The following is a 19,804-nucleotide window of genomic DNA, read 5'->3' as shown; positions in this document are numbered from 1 at the left end:
TTTAGCATGGTGCTTAACAGTTCTCTAGTTCAGTACACGTACTTAGTACTTACTATAGTTCTACAAGATTGATAAAAGAGCATATATAAGCTAGGAGCTTCAGTCAGGATTCAGTCAGGGGGATTCAGAAGCAGGAGCTCAAGCTCTCGGAACCAAGGCCAGACTGAAAGGCTCTCCAAAAAACTGCCCAGGCCCAGGAAGGAGATAATGAAACATCTGGACTATAAGAAAGCTAACCAGGCCAGGGGAAAGGAGAAAAGACTTGGAAAGAGACAATAAAGGATTTGGACTTTAATCCTTGGCTGCACTTATGATTACTGAACTGAAACAAAGGCTGCCTCCAGAGACACCAAGAAAACCTCAACAGAGAATACTATATTTTAGAGAGAATAGTACATTGGGCAAACTTCCTCTTGTTTTTAAGCCTCAATTTCCTTAACTGTAAAATGGGGGCATTAATACTCAGGATGCTCACCTGACATGATTTTAATAGAGAAAGCCCTTTGTTAACTATTATTTGCAAAAAGCTAAATAAGTAACATGACAAACATGATAGAAACAGCTTCTGAGACAGATGGACAGCTAGATAAGTTAAGTGGATAGATAGATGTATATATAGAAAGACAGACATGTAGATAAAATAGATAAGTAGGTAGAGAAGTATAGAGACAGGCAGGCAGATAGACATAGAGAGATAGAGAGATGGATAGATGAATATATAGATGATGGATGGATGGATAGCTAGATAGCTAAATAGCTAAATAGATGATAGATACATAAATAGACGGATAGAGACAGGCAAATAGACATGAAAAGATGGAAAGAGAGAAAGAAAGACATATATACACGTAGATATTCATATAGATGGAACATAAACTTTATTGACATAAAGTAGGTAGGTTGTCAAAGAGATAAACAAATACATAGATATAAATAGATAAGTGATATAATGTTAATGAAGTGCTTCCTGTGCAGAGCACTGTGTTAAGCTAACCAGCAGGGCCATACCTGCATTCAGAAAGTTTCCATTCCAATGAGGAAGAGCAGGAAAGAGGTGGGCAGTGGAGGGGAGCAGCATGGATCTAGATGGTCAGGAGTGGCTTGGAGGGCAGGTTCTAGTTAAAATAAGATTAAAGCCCATCTTTCAGAGCTGGATTCTTGGAGAATGGAGAAGGGGAGATGGAGTTTAAGATAATAGTGCTAGTAGGGAAAACTGGGAATGATAATCTGGGTCCACAACCAGACTCTGACATCTCCTACTTGCTGTATGACTCTGGGCAAGTCCCTTACCTGCCCAGTGGCCCCAAGTGATTACGACAAGGTCTGATCTGTACAGAAAGAACTCCCAGGCCTTCCCCTTCCCCAAAAACATTATGGTTGTATTTGTTTGGTTTTTTGTAGAAACAGGGTAGAGCTAGAACAGGTGACTTGCCAGTGTTTGTTTGGGTCTTGAGGACCTCCAATCTTATGGAGTTATGAAGAGTCAGAAATGGCTGAAATAGGCAATTTGATCCTATTGACTCAGTGATCTCATCAGGTGACTTTCAAAAGAGTCAACATATCATAGTCGATTGTTAAGAGTGTCAATAATTCCTATTTCTATACCTTTTTTCTGGCTTAAAAACACTTTCTTCTTAACAACCTCATGAAATAGGGAATACAGACATTATTATCCCCATTTTACAGATGATGTAAGGTTCAAAGACATTAAGGCTCCCAATGTAGCATGCTTTCTGCTGTCACAGGCTGCTTCTAGGAGTAGTGGCAAGACATTAGTGCATCCATCCTTAGAACCTAATTATTATATGCCAATTTATCATCTTAGCTGTCTGCCCCTTTAGGAAGCAGAAAGCTAGAATTTGAATGGACAGGACAATTTGGGGGAGGGAGGGTTTGAGGGCTCAGCAAAGTCTCTGAGTCTCTTAGTATCCTAGCATCTTACAATTCATCTTAGTTAAACCTCCCTTCCCATTCAGAAATCCCCTGTGTAGCCTCCCTGATGCATTCTTAGTGTCAGGGAACTCATTATCTCACCAGGAAAATCATTCCATTTATAGAGAGATTGCCATAAAGCTGGGATGCTCTCCCCTTCGGGCTTTTCTCCTAACCTACCACAAAACACGCAGACACACCTAAAAGGTAGACAGAAGATTCTAGGAAGGATAACAAAGCACATTGTACAATTCCAAATTGGTGGTGATATTGGGGCACTATCATTTAACATCTGAGACGGGCGGGATCTTAGAACATGACCTGTTAGAGCAGAAAGTTGTGATTCCAGTGCTATCGGGGTTCTCAGAGTGAATCTAACCCAAACTCCCTCATTTGACAGATGAGGTAAATTGGGACCCAGAGAGTGAAGCACCAAAATTTCCCCAAAGCACTAAAGTTTGGGATGGAATCAGCACCAAAAAATCTAGATCTTTGGTTTCCCAGATCAAGCTTCTTTATACTAAACTATAATATGAGAGCATTAGACTTCTAGTGGGCACTGCCAGGGCAAGTGAGGTTGGGAGACCTTACATGACAACTTTCCTGATTTCACAGTTAGTTAGAGAGAGGTGATGGCACAGTAGACAGAGCACTGGGCCTGGAGTCAGGAAAACCTAAATTCAGACTCTTAATAGCTACGTAAGCTTGGACAAATCAGTTAGCCTGCATTTGCCAGTTTCCCCAAATGTAAAATTGGGATAGTGATAGCATTTACCTCCCAGTGTTATTGTGAAGATCAAAAGGCATAATATTTGTAAATGTATATGGTGCTGTGCTAGCACAGAATAGTTGCTATATAAATGGTTACTCCCCTTTTCTCTCTTAATTCCATCCTTTGTGTCTTCTTGGATTTTAAGGACCAGACCAATAGAAAGTGATGATTGTGACTAGAAAAGGTACAAATTTCTGGTTTGGGAAAAGCTTTTGAATGAAGGGGCAAGTCAGGGCTGGTTTCCAGCCCTGGCCAGGTTCCCAGTAACAGATGAAGGGAGCCCATGAAGGGAATAATCAGTACTAACTTGAGCATGCTTGAGAATAGCCTCCTGTATGATAAGACGTGCCTATTTTCCAGGGGAAACATATGGACTGGTTCTCTTTGTTTTGGGGAAAGCCAACACCCATTTTTCCTCAGAAGAAATATAGTCAGCTATATCGAGTGCTGAGATGAGAGCTAGAAAGGGTTTTGGAGGATAGAATATCTAAGCTGCTGGGAAGGTTCCCTAGGTCAGAGAATGCTCCAGAACTGGGAGGAACCTTAGAAAACAGAACATCAGATTCAGGAGGAACTTAAAACATAGGACGTCAGAGCTGAGAGCTCTCTTAGAACATAGAATGTCAGAGTTTAGAGGGAACTTAGAACACAGAGTGTCAGAGCTGGGAGGAACCTTAGAACCCAGGATGTTTGAATTTTTTTTAATTATAGCTTTTTTATTGATAGAACATATGCCTGGGTAATTTTTTACAATATTATCCCTTGTACTCCCTTCTGTTCCAACTTTTCCCTTCCCTCCCTCCACCCCCTCCTCTAGATGGCAGGCAGTCTTATACATGTTATATCACCGTATAGTCTAGCTACAATCTATGTGTGCAGAACCAAACAGTTCTCTTGTTGCACAGGAAGAATTGGATTCAGAAGGTAAAAATAACTTGGGAAGAAAAACAAAAATGCAAGCAGTTCACATTCATTTCCCAGTGTTCCTTCTCTGGGTGTAACTGCTTCTGTCCATCATTGATCAATTGGAACTGAGTTAGAGCTTCTCTTTGTCGAGGAAATCCACTTCCCTCAGTATCGTTGTTGCCATGTACAATGATCTCCTGGTTCTGCTCATTTCACTTAGCATCAGTTCATGTAAGTCTTTCCAAGCCTCTCTGTATTCATCCTGCTGGTCACTTCTTACAGAACAAAAATATTCCATAACAGAATTTTGAATTTCAAGGCAACTCACACTATAGAATGTCAGAGGCAGATGGATCCTTAAGACAGAGAACTGGAAAAGACCTTATAACAGAAGATCAGAGCTGGAAAAGGATTTAGTGCAGAATGTCTGCTTTGGGAAAGAACTCTGTAAGCTAAAATCTTATCTGTTCTCTAATGGTTCCTTTCCCTCACCAGCTCCACACTCGAGCACTTGTGTTTGAGCTGAGTCCACTTGATACTTGGGCTTGGATATCAATGAGGTGTCTGGGGCAGCTGTGGGGCTGAAGGGCGAGGAATTATAGGAATGATGACAATAGGCCGAGAATATGCGGCATCTCCCAACAAGCAAGGACTAATTGCTGCCCAAATGATTTCAACAGCCTGAACAGAGTAGAGCAGAGAATTACAAAATTCTTTAATCCACCTGCCATAAATGTAGGGAAGGTGCTCCTCTTTCTCCTAACCTCATTCTCCAGGTGATTGGACAGTTACATATTTCTGGGCACTGAGGCTTTGCAGGAAGGGGTTGAGATTTTTCCATTTAGAAGATTTAGAGACAGGAGGAATCTGAAAGCCCAGGATGGGCTGGAGGAGATCTTAGAGATTCTATAATTTAATCTCTTTATTTAAAAAAATCAGCTCTATTTTATTTCCAGTTTCAAATTCTCTCCTTTCCTCTTCTTTCTCCTCTTCTTTCTCTCCTACTCATTGAGAAAGCAAGAAAAATGAAAAACATTCCAAATATTTAGTCATTCAGAAAAAAACTTTCAATATTGGTCATATTTTTAAAAATCATGAAAAAGGAATGAAGAAAGGATGAAAGGAAAGAAGGAAGGAGGGAGGGAAAGAAGGAAGCAGGGAAGAAGAGAAGGAAGGAAGGAAAGAAAGAAGAAAGAAAACAGGAAGGAAGGAAGGGAAGGAGGAAGGGAGGAAGGAAGGAAGGAAGGAAGGAAGGAAGGAAGGAAGGAAGGAAGGAAGGAAGGAAGGAAGGAAGGAAAGAAGGAAGGAAGGAAGGAAAGAAGGAAGGAAGGAAGGAAATAAGGAAGGAAAGAAAGAAGAAAGGCTGGAAGGAAGGAAGAGAGGAAGATTGTCCTTTATTCTCAAAGAGGGCCAAAATGACATTACTGTTGCATTCAAGGTACAATAAGTCCAACTGTGACTGATGAGAAGAGAAGCTTCTACTACAAGTCAGGCACAAATAATCCATATGAACATATGGAATGGAGATGCATTTAAATTCACACATCTCACATTTCTTTTGAGCTACTGTGATTGTCTTCTTATAGAGCACAGCACTTTTCTCATGTGGGAATGCCACAGGGAAAGCCCTGTGCCAGTGTTCCCCATATCTCACAAGTGATTTCAGAGTTCTTCAGGGAGACCTTGAGAGTGTCACTTCTTCTGATCTCCACGTAAGTGCTTGCTTTGTCTCTTTATTTTAGATAAATGTATGTTTGGCATTAGAATAATATAGCCAGCCCATCAAAGTTGCGCTCTCTGCAATAGAGTTTGAATGCTTAGCAGTTTAGCTGAGAAAGGATCCAGGTGTCTGGTACCTTATCTTGTCAGATGATCTTCCTAATCTTGCTAAGACTTGCTATTCAAATGGAAGTGATTCATTTTCCTGGCATGGTCTATATACTGTTTAGGTTTTACATATATACATGGACATCACACATGAAGTCAGCACAATAGCTCTGTAGCTCTTCAGTTTGGTTGGCAGACTAATACATCTTCTGCCCCACACTTTCCTTCAGAGACTCCTTAACACTGAGCTAGTTTTGCCAATGTGTGCATCAATCTCATCCCCTACGTGGACATCTCTGGGAAGTATACAGCCAGGGCAAGTCCAAAGGATTCAAAATTTCTCCATTTGCAGGAGAAATAATAGTTCCACAAATGGATGATGTGGTCCAGGATGATGGAGAAGCTCTGTTTTTTTGATGTTAACTATCAGTCAAAATTAATACAGGCAGCAAAGAATCCATCCATATTTTGTTGCATCTCAGCCTCAGAGACTGCACTGAGTGTAAAATCGTCTGTGAACAAAAAGTCATGCACCAATTCAACTCTCCCTCCACATTGGTCTTGGCTTGTAGCCTTTTCAGTTTAAATAATTTACCCTCAGTGAAGTAATTGACCTTAATGCCATTTTCAGTCACATTGAAAGTGTTCAGTAACATTGCTGAAAACATCATGCTAAAAAGCATGGGAGGTAGCACAGAGTCCTCTTTCACTATTGACTGAAAAAGCACTAGAATATTGTCCATTATTTAGAATCTATGCAAGTATGCCATCATAGGAAGGAAGGAAAGAAGAAAGGAAGGGAGGAAAGAAGGAGGAGGAAGGAAAAAAGGAAGGGAGAAAGAGAAGGAAGGAAGGAAGGAAGGAAGGAAGGAAGGAAGGAAGGAAGGAAGGAAGGAAGGAAGGAAAGAAGGAAGGAAGGAAAGAAGGAAGGAAGGGAGGAAGGAAAGAAAGAAGAGGGAGAAAAAAGGGAGAGAAAGAATAAGGAAAGAAGGAAGGAAGGAGGAAGGAAGGAAGGAAGGAATCCATACTTCAATTCTGCACTTAGATCAGAGAGCATCAACAGGGAGGGACCTTAGGATACAGTATTTGAATTTTGAGGAAACTTAGACAATACAATGTAAGAAATAGCTGGATCCTTAAGACCTAGAATGGGAGCTGGAAGAGATCTTTTAGCACAGGCTACCAGTCTAGGAAAAGGCTTCAAGCACAGAGCATCGGAATTGTGAGGGATTGCAAAGATCTCTGAAGGCTAAACTATTGTCTGTTCTTTTGTGTCTCTTTATTCCCTCCACTTCTATCCCTTCACTCCAGCACCTGAGCATGTGCTCTCTCTGGAGGTAGACAGCACATTTCATCACTGGAATTGTCAACCCCTGATTTCACAAATCAGAAAACTTAAGTTTAGAAAAGAGAAGTGTTTTCATCAAGTTACAGGTCCAAGTAAAAGGCATGGACAAGGTCTTGTCCACTAATCTTTCCTTAATACTGCTTTGCTTTCCTAGGGCTCCACCCCAGTTCTTTAGCCAGATCAATTTGGGTTTTGCCCAAACTCACACAAGTATTAAATTCCAGGGCCTGGAAACTAATCCATGACTCTGAATCCAAAATTGAGCATTGTTTTGAAATTACCAAATCTAACCCCAAATATTTCTTTCAACTCAAAGTCATGGGTTGGAATGAGCTTCCTTGTTGTGGGTTGCCACCCGTTACCCCAATCCCTCCCACTCCATGTCACACCCAGCATGCTCTAAAGACAGCCAAGGTTAACTTTGATCTGCCTCTTTTTCTGTCCCACCCTGATTCCCCCACCAAGATCAAGAGAGCTCACAATTACAAATTACCTTCTTCACAAAGCCATCCTCCCAGCCAACGGATGCCTCTCCCTTCTGTGTATTTCTTGAGTACTTAGTTTATGCATTAATTTTGTCCTTACTTCCTATTCTGTAGTGGAGACTGTTGTGTGCTTACATGGGCTTTTGCCTTGCCTTTCTCCTGAAGTGAGAATTCACAAACATGGGACTTCAGTGTGGATTCTCTTCATCTCTCTGAGTCTCAGTTTCCTCATGTGAAAAATTGAGAGCTTGGACTGCACGATGTTTTAATTCCTTTCCAGTTCTAACTTTATTATCCCATGAACTTCCACTCTGATTGTGACCCACAGTCTGCATCTTGGAAAAAGTTCCTGATTTAAAAAAAGTCTGATTATATTATATATTATATTATATATATTAGGGAGCAATGCTCCCTAATCTCAGTCTGAAAGAATATCTTCTGGGAGACCAGGGAAATAAGCACCTGGTTCTAGCCATGTTTCTAGGACCTTGGACCTTAAGTACAGTTTTCTCATCTATAAAATGAAGAAGTTGAATTATATGGTCTCTAAGATCACTTCCAGGTCTACTAGGATGCTAGGAAGCTAGAATGAAGCAGAGGCTCAGGAGGAGTCACTGGCCCTCAGGAATCTTTCAATCTGTTGGTTGCTGGAATTCCTCATTTGGGAATTTCTTGGTAGAGATCCTGGAGTGGTTGGCCATTTCTTTCTCCAGCTTATTTTACAGATGAGCAAACTGAGGCAAACAGAGGGAAGTGAATTGCCCAGGATCTTACAGCTAATAAATATCTGAGGCCAGATTTGAACTTGGGAAAATGAGTTTTCCTGACTCCAACTCTGGTACTTTAGCCACTGTACCATTTAAGAAAGGAACAGGCATTTACTGTTGTTCTTTTAATTAATGATATTTTATTCTTTTAAAATACATGCAAAGATAATTTTTAACATTCACCTTTGCAAAACCTTGTGTTCCATTTTTCTCTCTCTTTCCCCTCCCCTCCCCTAGATAGCAAACATTCCAACATGGGTTAAACATGTGGGATTCTTCTAAACATATTTCTACATTTATCATTCTGCACAAGAAAAATCAGATCAAAGGAGGAAAAAAGAGAAAGATAAAGAAAACAAGTAAACAACAAGAACAAAGGAGGCAAAATCTACTCAGTCTCCATAATTCTCTCTCTGGCTGCTGATGGTTCTTTCCATCACAAGTCCATTGGAATTGCCTCAAATCACTTCATTATTGAAAAGCCAAGTCCATCATAGCTGATCATCACATAATCTTGTTGTTGCTGTGTGCAGTGCTCTCCAGGTTCTGCTCACTTCACTCAGCATCAGTTCATGTGAGTCTCTCCAGGATTTTCTGAAATCAGCCTGCTGATTATTTCTTACAGAACAATAATATTCATTACATTCATATGCCATAACTTATTCAGCCATTCCCCAACTGATGGGCATCTACTCAATTTCCAGTTTCTTCAAGCATTTATTGTTGTTTAATCATTTCAGTTGAAATTTTTTTTTGGTCTTGTGAGCTTTTTTTTTTTCCTTTTTATAATAATAACTTTTTATTATCCAAAAGATAGTTTTTAACATTCACCCTTACAAAACCTTGTATTCCAAAAATTTCTCCCTCTCTCCCTACTTCCCCCCTCCCCTAGACAGCAAGTAATCCAATATAAGTTAAACATGCAGTTTTTTTAAACATATTTTCACAATAATCATGCTGCACAAGAAAAAGCAAATCAAAAGGGGGATAATGATAAAGAAAACAAAAAGCAAGCAAACAATGACAGTTGGGATTTTCTTAGCAAAGATACCTGGGATGGTTTGCCACTGCCTTTTCCAGATTATTTTACAGATGAGGAAACTGAAACAAACAAAATGAAGTGTCTTGCCCAAAATCCCAGTATATGGTTTTCCCCCCCCTGAGGCAATTGGGGTTAAGTGACTTGCCCAGGGTCACACAGCTAGGAAGTGTTGAGGTCAGATTTGAACTTGGGTCCTGACTTCAGGACTGGTGCTCTATTTACTGCACCATGTAGCTGCCCCAATAATTCATATTTTCAGCAAGCTCACAGGCTATGGAGAGATATATAGATTTTAAGAGGGAGCTAGTCCCTGGAAGTTTGCCCAGTCATGGGGAAGGCAGCCTGAGCTCAGGAAGCCTCCAATTTTACAGCAGAGACATAATACTTCCTAATAGGGACTTACAGTGACAAAAGCCAGCTACATTTCCAAGCTGCCTGCCCAATTTTTCTGCACACAAAGCCTGTATCTGCCTCTGAAATTTCTGCTTGACAGATGTCAGAAAAACCTGGAAAGACTTTGATGAATTGAAGCTAAATGAAATGAGCAGAACCAGGACAACATTGTACGCAGTAAAAGCAAGATAGTACAGTGATCAACTATGAATGACAGCTCTTCTCAGGATTACAATGATTCAAGACAATTCCAAAGGACTCAAAATGGAAAATGTGATCCCCATCCAGAGAAAGAATTATGGAGTCTGAATGCAGATCGAATCATACTATTTCCACTTTTTTGTCCTTTTTTCTTTCTAGTGCGTTTTCCCTCTTGTTCTGATTTTTCTTTCACAACGTGACAAATGTTCATTAGTTTAATATGTTTTTATATATTTTTAATATGTTTGTACATTACATATGTTGGAATGCTTGCTGTCTTGGGGAAGAGGGGAGGGAGGGGAAATAATCTTGTAAAAGTGAATTTTGAAAACTATTTTGACCTGTAATTGGAAAAAATGAAATACTATTAAGAGAGGGGAAAATTCTATTCATTGATCCCAATTCTACCTTCTACACTGAGCAGATTAAATATACCCCTTATTTTATATGCCAACTTTTCAGATACTCAAAAAAACCTGTTGTGTCCCTTCCTCTTCCCCTTTTAGTTTTTGTTTCCTGCTAAAGATTTCTTGTCTGTTAAGTGGATTCATGAATGACATGATCTTAAGAACCTTCACCAATTTGCTTGCCTTTCTTTGATTAATCTCCTGTTTATCAGTGTCTTCCTAGTCTTTGGCCTTGGAACACACACTCTCTCCCTCTCTGTCTCTCTGTCTCTCTTGGTCTCTAGCTGTGTCTCTCTGTCTCTGTCTCTGTGTCTTTTGTGTCTCTCTGTCTATCCTTCTCTGTCTCTCTCTCATCTTTCCTTTCCTTCCCCTCTCACTCATTTGGACACTAAACATCCTGTACTAACTAACATTAGTTCTTGTGGCTGCCATATCATGCTGCTGACTCATACTGAGTTTGCCATCTCCTAAAACACTTCCATAACAAATTATCTTCAGAAGAGTCACATTTACTCCATGTAAATTAGTTCATGTAAAAGGGCCATTTTGCTTTCATGTAGTTGATTTTGGGAACCCAAATGTAAGACTTTGTCTCCTTGTATTATTTTTATTAACATTTATCTTATTAGATCTGTTTGTTGTTACTGTTGTCAATCTTTTCTGACTCTTTGTGACCCCAGTTATAGTTTTCTTGACAAAGATACTGGAGTGGTTCACTATTTCCTTATCCAGCTCTTTTTACAGATGAGGAAACTGAAGCAAGCAAGTTTAACTAACTTGCTCTGGATCACACAGCTAGGAAGTGTCTGAAGCTAGATTTGAACTCAGGAAGATTAGATTTCTGGACTCCAGATTTGGTATTCTATGCACTCTGCCAACCAATTCATTGATCTGGTCATCCAATCAGTTCCAAATCTCCCAAATTGTTTTGTTGTCTTGCCCACATTTCTCCATTCGAAGGACAGCATGAAAAACTCTGTCAGATGTTTTGATAAAATCTATGTAAATTCTCTTTGCAGAATTCTCCAGATCGACCAGTTTAGTCACCCTGTCAAAAACTGAAATAAGATTAATGAGGTATGATTTCTTGTTCTACTGAAGCCATGTGGGGTTTCTGTGATCAACATTTCCTTTTCCGGATGATTGTGAATGATCCCTTTAATAATATATTTTGCAGTTTTGAAAGGAATTGAAATCAGGCTCACTGGTTTACAGTTTGCATGTTCTGATCTTTCCTTTTTGTGAAACCAACTAATATTTGCCTTTCTTCAGTCATGTAGTACTTTTCCTGTTTTCCATGAACATTTTCCTAAAAATAATTCTAATTGATGTCATTTTTTTCATTCACATGAATTTCTACCTGTATTTTTCCCACTCCCAGAAAGCCATCTTTTATAGCAAAGAATTTTTTTTTAAAGAAAAACATGAAGAGAAAACGTCAGCAAAACTCATACTAGTATGATTCCCTCATGTGTTCTAAGAAAAGGGAGTAGGCAGATACTGTATTCCTTGTAATTCTGCAACATTTGTTTTGGTTGTTTTATGGTTATTGTTCTTACAGTTACTGTGTGTGTTGCTTACTTTACATTAGTTTTTCTAAATCTTTTCATACTTTTCTATATGTATCACACTTGTCATTTCTTACAGCATTACATCCACTCCAAAAGTATTTAACAATTGTCTTTCTGAAAAAACAAACAACACTTTTAGTTTTAATGATAATAATATTTTCCAACTCTTTCTTAAAATTTAGCTTATCAAGAAAATAATAACAATAATAAATAACAATAAATAAATAAATAAATAAATAATTCTTTATGAAAGCAACTGGCTGGCAAAGTAGATAGTACTTTGAGCCTAGAGTCAGGAAGACATGAGTTCAAAGCCTCCATTGTTTACTAGCTGGGGACCCTAAATAAGTCATTTATCCTTCTTTGCATCAGTTTCTTCAACTGTAAAATGGGGATAATACTAGAAATTACATTACAGGGTTGTTCAGAAGATTGTAAGATAATACTTAGTGCTTGGTGCTTAGTAGGTGCTATATAAAAGCTTTCCCCCTTTTTCTTCCTTCCCACCACACATTTGCCAATTCCTGAAATTTAAATGCTTATGCTGAAAACTTAACAATTGGCTGTAATTTAAACTAGCTCAAGTATAGTCCCATTATATCCTTATACCACAATTTGCTTACCCATTTTCTAATTAACATTCACATATTTTGTTTTTTTTTTCTCTGTTATCACAAAAAGTGCTACCATAAATATTTTGGTATTTAAAAAGTCCTTTCTTTCTTTCTTCTTTCTTTCTTTCTTTCTTTCTTTCTTTCTTTCTTTCTTTCTTTCTTTCTTTCTTTCTTTCTTTCTTTCTTTCCTTTTCTTTCTCTCTTTCTCTTTCTGTTTCTTTCTGTTTCTTTCTCTCTCTCTCTCTGTTTTTCTTTCTCTCTCTCTCTCTCTGTTTCTTTCTTTCTTTTTTATCAGTGATCTCCTCAAGATACCTGCCTATTAGTGGAACCCCTGGCTTAAAAGGATGGATATTTCAGCAACTTCATTTACACGATTCCAAATCACTTTATAGAATGATTGTATTAATTTGTAGCTCCATCAACAATGCATTAATGTGTCTAAATCTTCCACAATCCCTGCAATATTGATTATTCCTTTCTCTTCTCAGTTTCACCAATTCAAAGGATATAAGGTAAAACCTTAAGTTTGTTTTAATGAACAATTCTCTTATTAGTAACTTGGAGGTTTCTTTCATATGACAGTTAAGAGCATGCAAATTATTTTCTTAATAGCATGCAATTCTTTACTGTTTGTGCTATTTCTTCTTGTTCTTGGCTCTGTTGTGAAATGGCTTTTGGTCTTACATTTCCATCCATTATTTATAAATTGTGGCTATTCTGTTCCATTTCAAAAGATTTAAAAGTATATCAGAGACTACATTCAGTTCAAGTCAGCAAATTGTTATTAAGAACATAAGATTCTTTTCCTTCCACTCCACAGGGTTCATTTGCAATTCTTTCCTTTATTAACATGGAATATACTTGAGGGCAAAGGACAGTTTTTGTGTTCTCTCTCTTTTCCCATCTCTCTGTTTCTGTGTGTGTCTCTCTTCACTATCTGGCATACAGTAAATGTTCAATAAATGGTGTACATTGATTGATTCACTGATAAGACACTGGACATACAAAATCCAAACAATTTTGTCCTTAAATGAGTTTATTTTCTCCTAAGCAGATACAACATGGCCACAGATAAATAAGTACCAGATAATTGAGGAGAGAAGAGAGATCTTCCATCTTGAAGATCTGGAAAGGCTTTGAGTGAAAGGTGGTTCCACTGAATCCAATGGGTTTCAAAAAGGATTAAGTGAGGAGGAAGAATGTTTCAGGCATGGAGGACTTCCTGTGCAAAGACAGAGAAGTAGCTGATGTCTAGTTTGGGAGAGCAGCTGGTAGGAAAGTTTGACTGCAGTGATGTGGGCCAATTCTTTAAGTTACTTGGGATTTATTTTATCTGAATGTCTTCAACTTATCAAATCTCTTAACCCTAATTGAGTTTCAACACCCAAATAGACATTTTTGTTGTATCTTTTCCAGTTCAAAGACCATTTTCGTTGGCAGAAGAAACAGTTTAAAAAGAACATAAAACAAGCAAAAAAAAAAGTTGAGCAGTTCTCTTCTCTGTGATGTCTCTTTGCCATCATTCCAGCTGAGAGGGGAGCCATAATATTGCCCTCAGAGATCTTCCAGTCTTATGAAGCAGAGTCTCTTTGGTTGTAGAACTTTAGATTTGGAAGGAGAATTTAGAGCATTTGTTATCCAAGCTCTTCATTTGATAGAAGAAGAAATCTGGGCCCAGAGAGGGGAAGATACTTGCCCACAGTCTGGTAATAAGATCTAGAGTGGAAATCAGGTCTCCTGACTCCTAGCCTAGTCCTTTTTCCATTCTGCCCTAGGAATACGCAACTCCACCCTTATCCTTTGGTCAAAGTCAGCAGATCTGACTGTCCTTGATGGCAAGCTTTTAGAAGAGAAAGAACACGTGCCCATTGGGCTTAGTATAGAGCCCAGACCAATGCCACACACACACACCTGTAATTAAATACTAATGCTGATGATAACAAGGTCTACACATTCATAAGTCAAAGATAATGATAGTCGTAGTAATAATAATAACATTTCTACAGTGTTTTAAGGTTTGTGAAATGCTTCATGGATTTATTGCAACAATCCCATGTGACAGGTGCTATTATAATTCACATTTTATAGATTAGAAAATGGAAATAATTGAGAGGCAGTGTAGGACAGTGATCGGGCACTGGATTTGGAATCAGATCCCACCTCAGACTCATCAGTTGTGTGATTCTCAGCATGTCATTCATCCTCTCTGTCCTTCATCTGTCAAGTGAGGAGAGGTTGTACTTTTCTAGCTTTAAACTTAGGGTCTCGTGATCCTTCCAATATTTAGAAGATGCCAAAATACCCCTAGGATTGTCTATATGTTTTCCCTGCCATTAATTGAATATCAAAATTCCTTAAAAGTTGAATGTTGGAGGTTTTCATAACTTGCCCCTTCCCCACACCCCATCCTCCACCTCACACACTTTTAACAGATTCTTTTTCGAGGCATTCTTCATCAGTTCTCTCTCTCTGGAAGCGGGGAGCATCTTTCTTCATGGGACCTTTGGGATTGTCTCAGAGCTAAGTGTTCCACAGTTGGTCATCCTTACAATATTGCTGTTACCATACGACACACTTTAATCCCAGTGACAGCACACTCTTTTCTGTTCCTCAAACAAGACCATTGTTTTTCGGACTGTGGGCATTTTGACTGACTATCCGCCATGCTTGGATGGCTCTCTCCTCATTTCTGTTCGCTGGTTTCCCAAGTTTCCTTCAGGTCTCAGCTAAAATCCCACCTTTTACAAGAAGCCTTTCTATATCACTACTAATGCTGCTGCCTTTGATCTGTTGCTGATCTCCAGCTTCTCTGTATTATTATATGATTGTCTCCTTAATTAGACTGGGAATTATTTAAAGGCAGGAATTGCTTTTGTTGTATTTCCCCAGTGCTTAGCACAGAAGCTGGCACACAGTTGGCACTTAATAAATGTTTATTGATTAAATGAAAGACCTAGATGATGCAAGGTAATGTAGGAAAATCTGAGGAGGGAAATGTTAATGGGGATAAGTGAGGAGGGATTGTGAGGAGGGGATAAGAGCAGTTCTCCTTCATCCTTTCCTTCTCCACCAGGTTTCCAATGTCCACCTGAAGGCTAGGATGTTTCCTTCAACAGTGTGAAAATCTCTGGAGGCAGCCATTCTTTAATTTCCCCTCTTTGAGAAGTGACTGACCAGATGTCACATGTATGAGGGATATGATGGGGAGAGAACAGAAATCAGAAGACTTGGGTTCAATTCTTATCTCAGATACTAGTTGTGTCACCCAGCCACACATTCTCTGTGCCTCAGTTTTCTATTCTGTAAAATGAAGGACCTCTAGGCCCTTCTAGCTCTTCATCTGTGATTCTAGGAACTTGATTAGAATTAGAATCCCATAGCTAGTAAGTGTCTGAGAGGGATTCAAACTGACTCTACAGCCAAGGCTCTAGTTAAGGTACCCTAGAAAGTTTCCAGTTTGACCCCTGCTCTCTTATTTTAAAGAGGACACTGAGCCCCCGCTGGTAGTCACTTGCTCAAAATTATAGAAATAGGAAGTGGTCTTTTGACTCCAAATCAAATATTCTTTCCATTGTATTATCTGGACTCCCATAGAGGAAGGGCTAAGGGGCTCCCCAAGAAGGCAGTAGAGAACCAAAGGTGGTGGTTGTGCTTAATTCTTGAAGAGGACTATGATATAGCAGAGAGGTGATGTCTTGACATGCAAGTGAATGGATTTAAGTGTGGGAGGGCTGTGCAAAGTCACCTGCCTCACTTTCCCATCCAGAGCCCTCTGGGGCCAGTGGCGAGATATAGATCAGGATGGCTCTGCATGCAATGGGACACCTTGGCCAAAGAGAGAACCAAATAGCCCTGTTCCTTTCCCCTCCCTGTCATGCCCCTGTCAGCCCATTCCTTTGCCTTCTTCTCCCCTGGTTAATTATTGACATGGGCCAATGGGGTCTGAGCGTCATTTCTTTTCTAGCAATGAGTCACCGGTACATGTGCCTTCCTATCATTAGGGCTACAACTAACCTGGGGTAGGCCGGGAAGTAATTGGAATGAATCTCTTTCCTTCACTCAGGCTGAAGCAAAGGCCCTCTGCTTGCCCTCCTGGTGAGCCCCTCTCCCACTTGTGTTCCTGACTCCCTGGGGCACTGGGAGCTGAGGAAGGCTGGTGATGAGGGGGAAAAGATGGAAGGTTCAGGTTTCTGAGGGAAGTTTTGGAGAATTGCAAAAGATTCACTTCTGGCTCCTTTCCAGACCTTGTTCACAGTAGGAGACCTACCTAGATGCTTTCCAATTGGATTGTTGGGAAATTTATGGCCTCTTTGCCTAACCACGTTCTTTTCTACCTACAATGGACCTGTCCTCTGCTGCTGGTCCGTGATGTCTATGAGCTCCAGCCCGAGTCAGGTGGAGAGGCCGATGAGCTCAGGATGGTTGTGGGTATTAATGGCAATGGGAGGGAATATAGATTCTTAGGAGATTGGAGTTATAGAAAACTAGGGACCACCACGCCTGGAATAACTACATTTGGGTCCACTGTCTAATTCATAGAATCCTGGGATAGAATTGGAAGAGGACTCAGAATACACAATATTAGAACTAAGAACGCCAGCCCTAGAAGAGATCTTTCCCTCCCAGGTTAAACCTGATGGTTCATCAATATAGAGTACTTATTGTTAAAGCTCCCGTGAATAGTGGGACTGCAAGAGACCTGAGAACATACAATGTAAGAGTAGGGACTGACCTTAGAACATAGAATGTTAGAGATGATAGGGACTTTAGGACACAAAATGTCAGAGCTGGGAGGGCCCTTAGAACTCAAGATGTCAGAGCTGGGACTGACCTTATGTTATGTTATGAATGTTAGAGGAGACTTCTTAGAACATAGAATGTTGAAGCCAGGATGGTCATAGAACAGAGAATAGTAGAGCTGGGAAGGACCCTTTGAATACAGAATGCCAGAACTGGGAGGGTCCTTAGAATATACTTGAGTGTGACATGTAGAAAGAGCCTTAAAAGATAAAATCTCAGAGTTGAAAGAAGCTTCAGAACATGGAATGTCAGAATGAGACCTTAGAGATCAGAGTTCCTTCTCCTATCCCCTTTCCCTATCATTTTATATGAGAGGAAACAGATACTTAGGGAAAAGTCGGTTAGTAAACAAAAACTTTTATTAATCACCTCCTATGTTCTAGGTACTGTGCTAAGTGTTGAGGATACAAAAAAAGACAAAAGACGGCTTTGATCTCAATCAAATGAAAAAACAATCTGCTCAAGACAGTCCAGCAAATTAGTGCCAGGACTGGAGACTAGACCAGGGTCTCTTGCGTCACCGAGCAGTGTGTTTCCCCGCCTCCTGCTGCCTCTCACCTCTGGATGCCTCACACTTTTGGCACATCTGTTTAACCTGCTGCTTCCCCAGAGCCGGGTGGGCTGGCTCTGAGCCTCCCAGGCTCACCTCTCCCTGATGTCAGACCAATCCATCATGGTTCCTGTCTCTGAATGTGAGATCTTTGCCAGGAATGCTTTGCACGTTTCTTTTTTTTGATGTGGTATGTGAAGGGTGGGGAGGTTACCTTCTTCTCTCTCAAATAGTAAATGCTATTAGCTCATTTTAGTGGATTTTTTTCCTCTTCTTCCTTTTCCTTCTTTTCCCTTCCCTTCCCCCCACTAGGGGTGTCCAATGCTAGAACTCTTAAGTCTCTACTCAAGAATAAAAACTCCCCGAGAAAAGAACCCCATGTTCTCCCACCATCAGAGTGGAAAGAAGGCTAGGTTTGGAGTCAAGAGAAATGGGAGTTTGAAATACACACCTGGGTAGCCATGAGCAAGTCACTTAACCCCATAAACTTTAGTTTCATTATTTGCACAAGCCAGGGTTATTGTTAGGATAATAACAGTAGGAATCATGTCACTTTAAGGTTTGTATCCACTCTCTCCTTTTATTCCTCATAGCAACTCTGAGATGTGGTACTAATTATTATATGTATTTTTACAAATGAGGAAACTGAGTAAATCTCAAAACAACATACAGAGGCAGCCAGGTGGCACAATGTTGGACTTGGAGTCAGGAAGAAGTGAATTCAAATCTGGCTTCAGACACTTAGTTATATGACCCTGGGCAGTCACTTTTCTTATTATGTCTGCCTCAGTTTCCTTATTATGTCTGCCTCGGTTTCCTTATGTCTGCCTCGGTTTCTTTATCTGGAAAGTAGGGATGATAAAGTAGTATCTGCTTTCCGGGGCTATTATGAGAATTGGATTAGATGATATTAGTAAAGTACTTTGCAAACATGGAAGTGCTATATAAATGCTAATTGTTGCTGTTATTATGACATTGCAGTCGCTATTATTAGACTGGAAGTTCTCTGAAGGCAGAGTCTCCAATGTCCTGTCTCCCAGGGGATCCCAGAAGTCAGGAACTGCGGTGCCCTCTGAGTGTATACTACCCAGGGGCAAAGACTATGTCTCCTCCGCCGTCAGACTGAAAGCTCTTTGCAGGCAAGGATAAAGAAACTGAGCTTTTCCAGAGTGGACCACAGTACCTGGCAGAGCTGAGATTTTTTGAGTGTAAAACTGCTCTTGCCTCTGGACTTCCTTAAAGACTCAGCTCAACAAATTGGAACTGTGCCCAAAGGGCTATCAGACTGTCCATACCCTTTGATCCAGCAGTGTTTCTACTAGCCTGTATCCCAAAGAGATACTAAAGGAGGGAAAAGGAGTTACCTATGCAAAAATGTTTGTGGCAGCCCTCTTTGTAGTGGCTAGAAACTGGAAACTGAGTGATGCTCATCAGCTAGAGAATGGTTGGGTAAATTGTGATATATGAAGGCTATGGAATATTATTGTTCTGTAAGAAACGATCAGCAGGATGATTTCGGAGAGTCCTGGAGAGATTTACAAGAACTGATGCTGAATGAAGTGAGCAGGACCAGGAGATCATTGTACACAGCAACAAGAAGATTATAAGATGATCAATTCTGATGGACATGATTTTCCAACAATGAGATGTTTCAGACCAGTTCCAATGATCTTGTGTTGAAGAGAGCCATCTGCACCCAGAGAGAGGCCTGTGGGAACAGAGCGAGAATCACAACATAACATTCTCACTCTTTTTGTTGTTGTTTGCTTGAATTTTATTTTCTTCCTCATTTTTTTTTCTTTTTGATCTGATTTTTCCTGCGCAGCAAGAGAATTGTATAAATATGTATGCATGTATTCTATTTAACAATCCAAGACATTTTCTTGTCTTCACAGCCACGCTCACCCCCCATCAACAGACAGAGCGCTTTGAGATTTCTTTGTATCTTCTCTCTGTACCCTGTATATATGCGGTTATTTGCGTACTTAGCCCTCTGAGAGCAAGGAGCAATTTTTTTTGTCTTTTCCTTTTATCTCTAGCACTTAATACAATGTCTGAGATATATTAAATGCTGAATAGTTTCTTATTAGTTGGCTGATTGGGGGAAGCAGGGAATAACAAGAGAATTGGGTTTTTAACATTATTTTCTCAGGTCCTTTTCCCCATTTCTTTTTTCAGAGCCCTCTGTG

Source organism: Sarcophilus harrisii, chromosome 3, assembly GCF_902635505.1.
Source record: "Sarcophilus harrisii chromosome 3, mSarHar1.11, whole genome shotgun sequence".
Lineage (NCBI taxonomy): Eukaryota > Metazoa > Chordata > Mammalia > Dasyuromorphia > Dasyuridae > Sarcophilus > Sarcophilus harrisii.
Note: the sequence above shows the minus strand (reverse complement) of the source record.